This window comes from Cupressus sempervirens, chromosome 10, assembly GCF_028749045.1.
Source record: "Cupressus sempervirens isolate cs-2001-9-10 chromosome 10, ASM2874904v1, whole genome shotgun sequence".
Taxonomy (NCBI): Eukaryota; Viridiplantae; Streptophyta; class Pinopsida; order Cupressales; family Cupressaceae; genus Cupressus; species Cupressus sempervirens.
This window is the reverse complement of record NC_143127.1, coordinates 327,310,921-327,325,098: the sequence shown is the minus strand read 5'-3', so window position 1 is coordinate 327,325,098 and position 14,178 is coordinate 327,310,921. Positions and strand designations below refer to the sequence as shown.

Genomic DNA, 14,178 nt, shown 5'->3' with positions numbered 1-14,178 from the left:
ACCCCTAACTTACCTCTAGTAGATACTCAAAATCATCCTTAGGCAATGGCTTAGTAATATGTCTACAAAGTGTTCTTTTGATTTCACATATTCAAGCCTCACTTGCTTCTCTCGTACTTGCTCTCTAAAGTAGTGATACTTGATAGATAAATATATGCTTAGTTTTTGCATACATCACTATATTCTTTGATATATTTATTGCACTAGTATTATCACAATAAATAGTAACATGCTCATTAACTTCTTCCTGGGCATAATCTTTACAAACTAATTTGGCCTTGTTCCTCACAACCTCACCATTTTTATTGAGATTATTTCTGAAAATCCACTTTGTTCCAATTACATTCTTATCAAGTTGTCTCAATACTAGTGTCCGTGTGTTGTTTTTCTCAATTTGATCAATCTCTTCATTCATAACATTAACACAATCTTCATTGGCAAGTGCATCTTTCATAGTTTTTGGTTCAAAAACAACAATTAAACATGTACTGTCCTTTAAGTTACTTCTTGTCATGACTCCAACACTTTTATCTCCTATGATTTATTTAGGTGAATGGTTATTTCTCGCATGTCTTGCTAGTAAAGGTTCAATTATCTAATTTCCAACATTATATTCACTCAATTGGGGCTCAACATCTTGCTTGGGTTATTCTTTCTGTGACTTAGGTAGTGTAGGCTAACGCTCGGTGGCTCTCTACTATTGCTCGAGCATTGTTCTGAAAGCATCTTCATAGACATAGACAAATTTTTTATAATCATCTGGTTCTAAATTTTTTTCCTCGTCATTCTTCTCTACAAACTCATTAATTCTTACATTTGCACTTTCAATCATTGTGTTAGTAGCCTTGTGCAAACATTTATAGGCCTTTCTCTTAGAAGAATAACCATGGAAAATACCTTCATCACCTTTTTAATCAAATTTAACACTCCTTGCATCTTTATGCATGTAACATCTACTTCCAAATATCTTGAAATAACTCACATTTGGTGTATGACCATACCATAGTTTATAATGTGTCTTATTTGTTCCTTTCTTTAATTGAACTTAGTTGAGAGTGTAAACTATAGTTCTTATGGCTTCTCTCCAAAATATTTGAGTGATTCCATTTTCAATCAATAATCTTCTTACATAGTCAACAATTGACCCATCCTTCATTCAACAATACCATTTTGTTGTGGTGTCCTTGATGCTGATAACTATCTTTTAATACCATGCTCAGCATAAAAGCTAGTAATTATAACATACATAAACTCACCACCTTTATTAGATCTCAAACATTTCAATTGTTACTAGTCTCTTTTTCAACTCTATCTTTATACCATTTGAACATATCAAATGTATGTGACTTCAACTTAATGAACATAATAGTGATCATCCTAGAATAATCAACAACGAACAATATGAAATATTAGTCACTGTAAATAATTTCTACAAATCAATATGCAATGATTCTAGAATGTGATTAGAAGTATGTGTCTTACTTGAAAAACTTGATATTGTCATCTTACTAAGCTGACATTGTTTGCACATAGAATTCTCAAGTATATGCAAATTAGATAAGCCTACAACTCTTCTCTTTCTACTAACCTTTAGCATATTCTCAAAATTGAAATGACAGTCAATTGTACCACAACTACACATATTCAACCATTGCAAATAAGCATGTATCAATTGTAGAATCAAGATAAAATATAATAACTTTGGTTTCTTCAGTAGTTCCAATTAGATTACAATCATCATCATAGATCTTGACTTTCTTGTTATGAAATTCTAGCTCGTGACCTATTTTATTCAACTGAGCAACACTCAAAAGATTATATTTTAGTCCTTGCACCCAATATGCATAATCATATTTGAATTTGTCATTCAACATCAATGAACATCTACCTTTCATTGGACATGGAATATCATTCCCTAATTTAATAGTTCCACCAACACATTCTTCAAATTTGTCAAACTTACTACGATCTCCTATCATATGATTTGAGCATCCACTAATGATCCATGTATTATTCTTACTAATAAATTGAATAAGAGCTAAAAGTTATCATCCTCATACATTTCCTCATTAGAGTATTCTTTAATAGCAACACACACCACTTTTACTCCAACTTTCTCATCTTTAGTATCTATATTGGTATGCTCTTCCTCAACAATTTAGCATGATTTCTTCCCTTTGTCCTTGTAGTCTTTGTTCTCTTTGTACTTCTGATCCTTCTTATTATTTCTGTCACTCTTTCTCTTATTAGGATATCTTGCAACAATATGACCTACTTCATTGCACTTAAAAAATATGAGAGGTAATTTACCTTTAAATCTACCTTTGCCTCTATGTAACATCCTTGCAAGAAAATGGTTCAATGTCATCCATGCCATCTTTTAATTCTGACTCACTTTAATCTTTACTGCTCTTTTATTTCTTTGAACTACCAATGGTTATTCAAGGCATTCCAAAGCGTAGGCACGCTATTGTCAAAATTACCCAATTCAAATACAACCAAATGACTAACTAAACCATCACCACACATATCTTTGACTTCTTGAACTATAGAAACTTTAATAGAATAGATAGGAAAGAGAGTTCTGAGAACCTTACAACTTCAGTATCACTGTTGGCTCCTCCACCAACTTTGGTTATACTCACAACTTCCCTGATTTGGTTCACATACTGCACAACATTCTCACCTTCTTTCATTCCCATGTCATCATATTTGCATCTCAAACTTTTTGCTCTTGTTCTTAGCACATTCTCATCTCCACCATGTACAAGTGTTGATCGTCCCACATTTCTTTAGCATTTGTATAGTTCTTGATATCATCAAACTCAACATCATTAAGGCAAGATGCAATCTCAATCATCAAACTATTATGCTCTTTCTTCTGTATCATCTCTTCTATAATCATAGGAGGGTCTAGCTAGTGTAAAGTATTGTCTCCAATTCCAAATAAATGTAAGCTCATCCTTTTTTTCCACAAGGAAAAATGCTCCTTAGTTAGCTTTGGTACCTCTTATTTTTGGATCTTTACCTCAAGTCCCTTCAAACTTCTTCCTTAAAGCTCTCAACTTTGATACAATTTAGTACCAATTAAAACATCATAAAATTTCAAAATAATAACTTAGTAACCACATTCAACTTCAAAAATCAAACTTACATCAACTTTACTTCAAACTCTTATCTCATTATTCTTTACTTATACCAACTCTATCATAGTGATAACTTTTTTTATTGAGTTGCAACAATAATAAAATAACATGAATATACAATTTTTAAGACATAAGAATTCACACATTCGACACATATATTTAATTTAGAACCCTTGTAAAGGGAAAATCCACCTACAAAATAACAACTCAAAAATTTCACTCTTTTGAAGTGAGCTCTACTAGGATCCAACCTTATTAAAGGTTTACATACACATTTTTAGTGTGGCCTAGTTAGAGGATTTTAACTACAGATCATCTAGACCTTATCACTCCTTGTCATTACTAAAGAGTGGCCCAATCTAAAGGACTTACAAACATCACTAATTTATGCTACCATATGGGATTTCAAAGACTTGTTAAGTCCACATGGTTAAGAGATTTTTCTACTACAATGGTAAGAAAGTAACAGTTGATGATTTGCTAAATTTAGCACTACCTTGCTTGTTCAGATATTTGCCTAGCTGGTTCACACACTTTCACTTTCATTTTGCACTTCCTCTTTTCACTTTTCTTGTGCTTGTTTCACCTTGTTTTGTCTTCCTTATTCTTTAACAACAATTCTTGTACAATACACACATTATCAATAATATCAATAACTAAAACTAGTCTCATTCATCTCCTTAAATAGGTAACTTCTTTCTTCCAGATCCTTTAAGATTTTTTCACTTAATCATGATTGTAGATCTTAGATTCAATGAATTTAGTCACTTGGAAAATAGATCTTCCTTGAACTTTGTGCTCACCTTCATCTTGCTTAAATATCCTTCATTAGATCTTCATTACATTTCTCTAGCTATAGATCTCATAACTAACTTTGACTTTATCCTTTGAACTTCTCTAACATTCTTAATTTTCATCAAAAGTTAGCTTCATATTAATCTTTTCTTTTGTTGTTCACTCGGTGAACATTGCAACTTTACTCGAGCAATACATCATTGGGTTAACACTGAAATTTAAGTGTTCTTTGCATACACTCGATAACAACTATAATTACTTCGTTAATCTACTATGTCTCTTCTTTCATCTAGTTTTTTGGTGTAACTTGTGTAGCTTGGGGAATGCATGAACTTCAACATGACATTACATGAGTGCAAAACAATCAAAGAAACATTATACTGTCATAGCCTAACCTATTCAAGTACCCATTGTATACTAATACTTATCAATTCTTTCATCACCATACTTTCTTCAAATTCTCTTCATCAATCAAATGATTTGGTATTCTACTAAATTAGCACAATGTGTAACAAACTAAAGCTTGACATCAATGACAATATAACAACTAATATGACTCTTTTACATACAATAACAATATTATCAGTTGGGGCTAACACCTTTATGTCTCGTATTTCTATACATCAATATGTGAAATATGGTCTCAATAGAAAGAATAAACCAATAATAATTCTACTCTCCAAGAATATAACTGATATTACTAGAATCAATTTTAGACCATTTAGTATTACTATTGTAATCATTAATGTTAGTGGAAAATAAATTCCATATTTTTAAAGCTATAATACATGTCATCATCCACATTATTTAAAGTCTTTTGTTTGGAAGCCTTTGAATTGCTTTCAACATCTAATCTTATCAGTGTTCTTTTCATGAGCAAGTTCTAGTCATCTATTTGTGGATTCACATCTCTCAAATGTGTGAGAAGCTGATGAAATCTTTGTTGTTGGATATTTTCTCCATCTTGCCTAAATACTTTATCTAGTGTTTAACCACTGTCTTGAATTCCTACCACAATAAATTTTCTCGCCTATTGCTATCATATGCTAGTCTATCATTGATATGAGGTAATTGCCCCAATCACCAACTCAAATTATAGACATGGTTGAAAGATAGTTGCAAAATTTTAAGTTACGTACATAAGTCAAATCACAAGATATGCATTCTATATGACCAATTTCAATAAGAATTAGGAGACATTAATAACACCATGTGATGTAAGGGAAGGGATACCTCCAAAGCTTATGTCTTCTTTATGTGAGAGGGCTTGTTTAAGCCAATAGTCTATATTTTCCACCATGTTTTGGCAAATGAAGCTCATTTCATCAATCAAAATATATTTGATATTTTCCATCTCTTGTTGAAAACTTGTAAGTATTGTCCCTTCTAGTTGGGAAAAATTTATAATTGGTATCCACAACTTTGAATGAATGGTAGACACTCCTATATTGAAAGCTTCAACTCCAGTTGGTGCAAGAAATAGAAGTGGAGAAGGATTTGTCATCAATGCCATCTGAAGAGATTGATTGATGGCGCCAATTAGATAAGACTTTCCTATTCCTGTTGTTCCTTGAATTATCATAAATAAAGGATTTACCACTTGATTGTTATGGTAGTGTGTCATAATAATGTCAATTTCTTTTTGCTACTTGTGATTGAGAGTTGTAAAGTTGATGCACTATGGAATGTTATCATACATAAGCCATCCATGTTTTTTCATTTCAGATATGAAATTTATTTGCTCAGATTGTCTCCTCTTTAGTTTGATATTCAATGCACTAATTTGTATTTATATCAATATCTCTTCTTCCCAATATGTCAATTTCAGAAATTGGCATATGTTAACCCATATTTTTTTTTCCCACTCATGTTCTGTAGTTTTTTCCTGAATGGCTCTATTGTCTTCTATCTCTGAATCACTTGAAGGTTCATAATTTTTTGCATGTTCTTGCCTTTGGACATGCCAAAGATTGTAGTCGAGTGAGTCCCAATTTGTTACTATATTATCATCATCATGACCAATGTCTCTCTCAACATTATGAAAAGGTTTTATAGTAACAACTCAAACAAACAAAAGTCCACCCACTTAATAGAATCTCAGGGAGGAATAGAAATACACCTAGGAAAAACTCTAACAATAGTTGCTTTCTTTCTTGGACCCCATTTATTATCTCAAACTCTTCTTTTAGGATTATACATCCAGGACCTTGCTACATCAATCAATCTAATACCTTCCATACAAAGTGGTCTTTCTTTATAACCATCAACAAAATTTAGTGAGTTCCTCCTCATTTCCATCATAATTGATTACCACTGGTTTGAAAACTTCACTTGAGACATTTAGATTAACAAAATTTTGGCTACACTCCAACAACATGAAGTTCTAATAGCATATTGCATGTTTCTTGAGCTCCAATATCTCTTTCTATAACTATCTTTGTTAAAAAGATTTCTCTTTGCTTGTGATACTAAATCATCAGGATTTTCAAGACTTGAAAGATGCATCAATATTTGTTGATATGTTTCAAAGCTTATCTCTTCGTTTTTTGCATACTTTGTAATATATTTGATCATTGCATTTCTTGAAAAGACAGGTTGCCAATCAACATTGGCCCTCCACAATCGTAGTATGTACTGATTGTGTGTATTAACTTTGTCATCATTTCTTGCTGGTTCAAATTTTTTCTCACCCGATTCTGCATCGGTGTATAGGTTTGACCTCTCCAAATTTAATTGCCAAGGAGCATTGTACTTGAAACATTGGTGAATATGTATCTTGTTAACCCAACTTGTTGAAAAATGTGAAATATAAAATTTAGACATTTTTTTTAAAAATTTGATTAACCTATAAACCATTCTTCCTATTTTTTTACAAAGGCATGCTCCCTCCTTAAAAACTGTGTTTATTTCAACACAATTGAGTATCTGTTCATAATCCTGGTCTATATCCATCTCAACAAGTTGCACTATATTCATGATGCATGGATGTTGACCAAAATTCTGGAAGACCTAAAAATGATAATTCATATATTATTCTATTGGATAGAGGTGAGAAACACATATTAATATTTAACTCATTTATAATATCAAACTTACATATATATTTCTTTGGCACGGATCAAGTCTAGGTTTCCATGCATGAATAATGGAGTCAAAATATATCTCTGCACCTTTTCATTCATCCTCATTTGACCAATTAATAATGTCTATATTTGGTGCCCCTTTGAGCCATAAGAAGTCATGAACATGACGTAAACCATGACGTTTCCACTCATATCTACACCAAAAGTCCTTTACTTTCATACCTTTTTCAAGTATTTCTTTCCTGAACATTGTATTCCTTAAGTGCATGTAATAAGTGTCTATATGTGGATAGTCAATGATATTCTGCCTTCTCCATCTTTGAGCCTCTTGTGGATCAGTAGGTGTTGTACCAATTATTAGTGCATGTAGATCAGGTCACTGCATATCTGCTCCATTTAATGTGAAGAAAATTGTAGGTGGCCAAGTTGATGAAGCAAGTTAGTTAATTTTTCTTACATTTTTTCCAATATGACCTTATTCCTCTTAGACTTGTTCCTAAACCACATTAGCCTATCAATGAGATTATTATATGGCATATTCTCTAGATATTCACACAGTTCATGTTAATAGTAATTGGTATTTCTTGAAAGCTCCTTTTTGCAAAAATAGATGCTAAACTTTTTGCACGATGTCTCATTACCATGTTCAACACAAAATACATACCTAAACTGTGGATGTTTTCCAAAGTGGTGATCCCTATATTTGATCAAATGCTTTACAAATTCATGCAAGTATACTTATTTCATTCTATGCTCTAACCAATCACAACTTCCATCTGTAAAACCCAGATGTGATATACTCATTTATAGGTGATGCACCTATGAATGGCCACTCAATTAAAGCTGAAAAAATTGCATCAAAATTATTAGCCCAAACATGAATTAATTCCATTTCCCTTTGAGCATTAGGTGGCCTTGAGGCCATAGAGTCTGTGTGCTCTTGATTAAATTAGCTTTGTTTGTCTCCATAAGGGGACCTCGGAATACAACTTCATTTGCATCAGAATTAAACTCCATGTGCACCATCTTTAATCTATCAAAAATATTCTTATCCATATTTCTAGGCAAGTCATTAAGAGCGATTTCATCTATCCTGATGTCTAAATAAAAATTTTCATTTTCAACTTTGTATTTCAATGCTCTATAAACACGATCCCTATTCATAGTAAAGTTATATTGTGTACCACATTGATCCCTTCTTAGAACAATAATGACTGGTAAATGATCAACTGTGTGTCGTAAGACTTTTGATAGCTGTTCAACATGCTAGGGAAAACTAATGGTATGTCCTTTATACTTATAGTAACTGCCAGTTGCATGTGTAACTTATAGTATAGGGTTTACATATGCAATCAACATCTCTTCAACCCGAGTTAAATTTGCAAGCTCTTGTGGTTGACATCCCTAATCCATATTATTTGAAGATGAAAACCTATGAATTCCTATCTCTTGACACTATTGCATATTGGACCCTGACTAGCACAATATACTTTCATTGTTGTGTATGACTTCTAACAAACATAACATATTTGGTGTTTTCAAAATATCTATCTAATATCTAAACTGCATTTGAAATCTTCTAAATTCATATTGAAGCATATCATTTAGGTTGGCCATGTTTTCGCTATCACCTTCTAATTTATCATTCACATGGATTTGACTTCCATGTTGAGGTGTTTTTGGGACACGTTCTATAGATGGAGACCCTTCTTACTCAATGTATAGTTGATTGTTTACATTTGTAGGATGCTCATGTATGGCACTTGGTTGCACTTCAACATGTTGTACTTCACACCTTTGTGCATCTGGAAGGACCCTCTTAGAAGTACACTGACAATTGTTTCTCTGTACATTTGTGTGATCTCTTTCATCAGTTTCTAGTTGTGTAACTAATACTTTAGACCTTCTTTTAGTATAACTTTGCCTATTTCCTTGATTTAATGTTATTCATTGTTGTTCTCTTTCATTTTTTGTCTATTGTTGTTGTTGATGTCTATGGTATTCTCTATGATATTCTCTTTGATATTGTCTTTGGTATTCTCTTCTTCCCTCCTCTAATTCAAAATTTAACCTAGGTCTCTCCATAGCTAGTACAAAAATAATATTAGTAAATTAACATATATTTTTCATGACACTAAATAATGTGTCATATAAAATTAGAAAACTTCATTTATTAGAATGTATATATGATTTATTTAAGGCATACTTTATTTAGTAGACATGAGAAAAATTATAACAATGAAGATTACTATACAAGTAGTCAAATTTATATATAATGTTTGCATAAATGAAGAAAATTAACATTTAAAATGAGTAAAATCAAAGTATTAGTGAATGGAGACAAACAATTAATTTTTTTATAGATTGTTGAACAATATATTAATTAAGAAGGAACAAAGGAAGTATGAACAATAAATAAGAGAATACATTAAAAGATTATGAAAATGCATTTTGATAAACAAATATAGAAACATGAAGATATATAATGATTTGTTATTTATGAAAATATTGGATACATCTCTAAACAAATTATGTTATTTATGAAAACCTTGGATACATCATTTTAAAAAAGAATGGTCTAAAAGACCTTTTATTGCAAAATATATGTATACATGATGTTAGACTTTGCAATACAAAATGCCAATACCAAAAATAATAGGCAATCTACTTTATGAGATAGTGAATTCCCATTTTCCAATATAATAGATTTTAATACCCAAAAAAGATGTCGACCTCTACTAAAAAAACATAATAACATATTCAGTACCACTATATTAGTATCCACCTTTGGTTAACCCATTCATGAAATCAACATAACTCTGTTCGAGAATAGGGTTGAAGAGTTTCAGTATATGGAAAGTAAACTTCGTAAAATTATCGTCGGCTAAGTGGAGACTTAAATTTGTCAACAACAATGCCTGATCACCAACAATCATTCTCGAAGATGTCTACCACCAAATCTAATGGGATGTATTGTGGTAGAGAAACAATTGGAGGTCTAGGTCTAATATCCTCTTGAAAAAGCTCCTCTACAAGAAGTTCATGTGTGAACTCATCAGTTATGAAATTATCATATTGAATGAAAAACATAGGCTTGTAAGCATTGGCCACGTGTCCAATAATAGTGTTAGGGAACCATGCTCCTTGGAAACCATCCTCATTAGAATGAACTTCAACTTTCATCCTATAATTGAAGTTCATGTTTTATACCTTGAGCATTAACACAATAAAAAAATTGTATTAGATTATTTTATTATAAACATAAAAATCAATCCTTAATACAAAGTTAAATATTTCTAAAATGTTCATGATAAAATGCCTATGGTTACATAGATGTAAACAAAGTAATATTTATTATTCCATGAAATATTTACATTCTAATGTTTTGAAATATGGCAGCACTGCCATCCACTTTTGAAACATTACAAATATTTTTAGTTTTAGCTAACATTATAATAAATTGCTTACTATTATAATATTTTAAAAATAGCAGCATTGCCTTCCACTTTCAAAGATTGATGCCTAAAAGTTAATATTTATATTTTAAAATTGCATATAGAAAATAAATATATGGTTACTCTAATTTTCAAACAACAAAATTAAAAGTATAAGTTTGATTTTTCTTATTTAGAAACAAATAAATTGACACTTTAATAAAATATTTAGAAATTGCCATCCACTTTTCAAATATTAATAAGTAAAGATTAATTTTAATCTAAGTATAAATAAAAAACTATTATAATTGAAATAGTAATCTAATTCAAATTAGTAATATAAATAAAAGATACTATTCTAAATCATTATACTTATCTTAATCAATAAACTATTATAAATTAAACTACTTTTGTAAATCAAAATAGTAATCACTAAATTTATAGATCAATATTTTCAAAAAAATATTAAAAATATTTATATGGCGACATGGCCATCCATATGAAATATTACAGAAAAAATATAACATTAATCTAAAAAATACAATGCAAAATATGAAGGAACAATAATCTATGCAAATTATATCTAAATATATAACATGCAACTAAATCTAAATAATGTATCAAACATGCAAATGTAATTTTGAATACAACAATATAAAAAATTAACAAATCTCATTAAAAATATAAAATACAACTGAATGTAAATAGTGTAACTACTATTCTAAATGCGAATAGTAATCTAAATGCAAAATAAAACTTAATGGAAAAAATATATATTAAGAAGAAGCTCACTTTTCTCTTTGATCTTCAAATTTGCAATGCTTCTTCTCCAACTAATTTATCTTCTTGTCCTTCCTAAAAAAATAGCTATTCTACCCCTCAAAAGCAATCAAAGCTTTACTCTCAAACTCTTGTCTTTCTCTCCAAATTTGCTCTTCTGTAAATGCAAAGCAAAAATGAAAGGAGAGAAGAGTTTTTATAATTAGAGAAACAACTCTTCATCTCCCACAAAAAAGCTCTTCATTGTCCACTAAAAGATGACGCTTCAATTCCCACTCTCTGAACTCTCCATACAAATACAAAATTAAAAAGGAAAATTAAAAATGCCACAAAACATTATTGTAAAACAAAAACACAAATTTTTAAAATGTCCACCACATAGTGGTGGAAATTATTAATAATTTAAAAAAAATAAAATTAAAAAGGTGATGGGCCACCACCCCCACCACCTCATCAACTGTTAGAAGGTAGTCGTGGCAATGACTATCACTAACAGCTGCGAAAGTCATTGCTATGACCTGTAGGCATTCATTTTGCAACCATTTGTTTGGTTTTTTAAATTTTTTTACAAATTTTTTAAATTATTTAAAAAAAAATTTATTCATTTATTTTTCCTTAATCATTTTCATTTTAATTTTTAAAAAATTTATGTTTTATTTATTTATAATTATTTTTCAATTTTTAAATTTTTTTTTTTAAAGAAATTATTTAAAATTTTATATTATTTTATTATATATATAATTAATTTTTTTTAGACCCTATTTTTGTGGTCCTACTATTTTGGATTCGTCACTTGGTATCCTACCAGTTTGACAAACTATTTTTTTAGGATTTTTTTGTTTCTTTTTTAATTGTTATATTTATTTAAATATTAGTAATGCATTCTTTTTAATTGATAAAAAATCTATTTTGACATATTCTCGTGCTGGGCATTTATGCTGCCATTGTATAAAATGTCTCTCAACATAATCATATACCAACACATACATACATATATACATGTATACATATATGTATACATACATATTTGTGTATATATACATGTGTATATATACATACATATATGTGTGTATGTGTATATCTACACATATATTTATATATACACGTACATATATACATACATACATACAAGCAAGAATAAATATATGTGTGTGTACACACACACACACACACACACACACATAGTTTGTGAAAAACATGTTTAATTCAAGGTAATGGTCTCTTTTCTTTGTAACAACAATATTTTGTCTTTGGTTTTTAAAATGAAAGTTTAAATAAACTTAATATTAAAAGAAAATGTTATGTGTGTGTGTGTGTGTGAGAGAGAGAGAGAGAGAGAGAGAGAGAGAGAGAGAGAGAGAGAGAGAGAGAGAGAGAGAGGTTGCTCGACCTTCCACACCTCTACAACATAAGTGTACGATTGGTAGTAAAGAACTCAAATCACATAGAGTCTAATGTTAAAATATATATTATCTTGATAAGCAGGAAATATTTCCACAACTCAAATTCACTATCTTCACGAAAATTAGTATGTTACCTAAGCATATTCACACTTGTAGTGTTGTCTTATTGAACAAGGTTGCATAGTGACAAAGTTCTTGCTCATAGAGATGTTCAAAATTTAAAAAATAATTGAACATTATTTATTCATTAATAAATTTGTAAAATGAATTTTATATTTATTTTTAAAATATATTATATTATAAATAAATATATAATCAGATTATTACATATTTTGAATTTAATTTTAAATAATTTTCTTATTAATATTTTGTCTTTATTTTTGGCAAGGTTGCAACACTTGTAGGTTTTCTTAAAGAATGTTTATAAGAAGGTAAATTTTAAAGATAATATATTTCTTTAAAAGAAAATTTGAAATTTGAATATATTAAAATTAATATTTAATTTATTTTGATTTAAAGGTACTACAATAATCACATTAAAATAAAGATTTAAAAAATAGTAAAGACCATGTTTCAGTTGTCAAATAGTAAAAAATAATAATAAATAATATATTTATTGAAAATATTAAATCTAGAAATATAACATAGTTTTAATGAATACAAAATTTAAAGAATAATTTACGAGAAAAATAAAATGATTGAGTGTGGAGAATAATATTTCTTTGATTCAAAAATAATAATTATAATAGTTAAACTTTAGCCATAAATTTAGCCTGGGTGGATATTTCCTCAAAATTTGTCCTCGTGGCATTATTTTTTTAAGAAAATAAATATCGTGCATTTAACTTTACTAAAAACTAAAATATAATATTGTAAAAAGTATTGGTGAAGTTTCATTGATTAAAACTCTAAAATTTAATCATTAGTTAGATTCTGGGCATTGCCTATAGTTCTCTAGCCTACAACAGAAATTAATAAAAAGTTATTAAAATATAAATATTATTGAAATTTTCATAATTTTCTTTACCTAAATCATTTTATATTGGTAGATAAATATAATGTTTTATTGAAATGTGCAGGAATAAAGGAAAGCCCAATGGTAGCTAATCAAAGACGATGTACATAGTTTATTTAATTATATAAATATGCTCTTGTGTAATACAAATAGTGATATTGAAAACTCATGAAATTAACTTCTAAATGATTGACTATTATAGTGCATTTTGTGATTAGACTTGTAAGTCAATCTTCTTTTGCTTAATCTATGACTAACTTTGTGTATATTTTACTTGATATAAGTAAATGACTAGATAGTCTTGTCAAATTATATATTATGCTATAAAAAATTATGAAACATAATATTATTTTATTTAGCAAGTTGCATTTTAAGGAGAAAAAGTATTTGAGAGTTGTTAAGTAAATTAGGACAAAAATAAATAGATATTGTCTTGAATTGTTGATGTTCTATTAAATTAATTTTTCTTTTACATGAAGAATATTGACTCTTTAGACCATTACAAAAATTCTTACTTTAAAA

The 14,178-nt window shown here is 29.3% G+C and overlaps 1 long non-coding RNA gene across 1 annotated transcript in view; it reads left to right on the top strand.

Annotated features, from left to right (window-relative positions):
* The window catches only part of LOC149533947 (uncharacterized), a 99,132-nt gene extending 85,164 nt beyond the window's left edge, over positions 1 to 13,968 (top strand). The window contains exon 6 of the long non-coding RNA XR_016357976.1: positions 13,721 to 13,968. This is a non-coding gene — a long non-coding RNA (uncharacterized LOC149533947). The remainder of the gene's footprint in view (positions 1 to 13,720) is intronic.
* Positions 13,969 to 14,178: the final 210 nt, after the last annotated feature.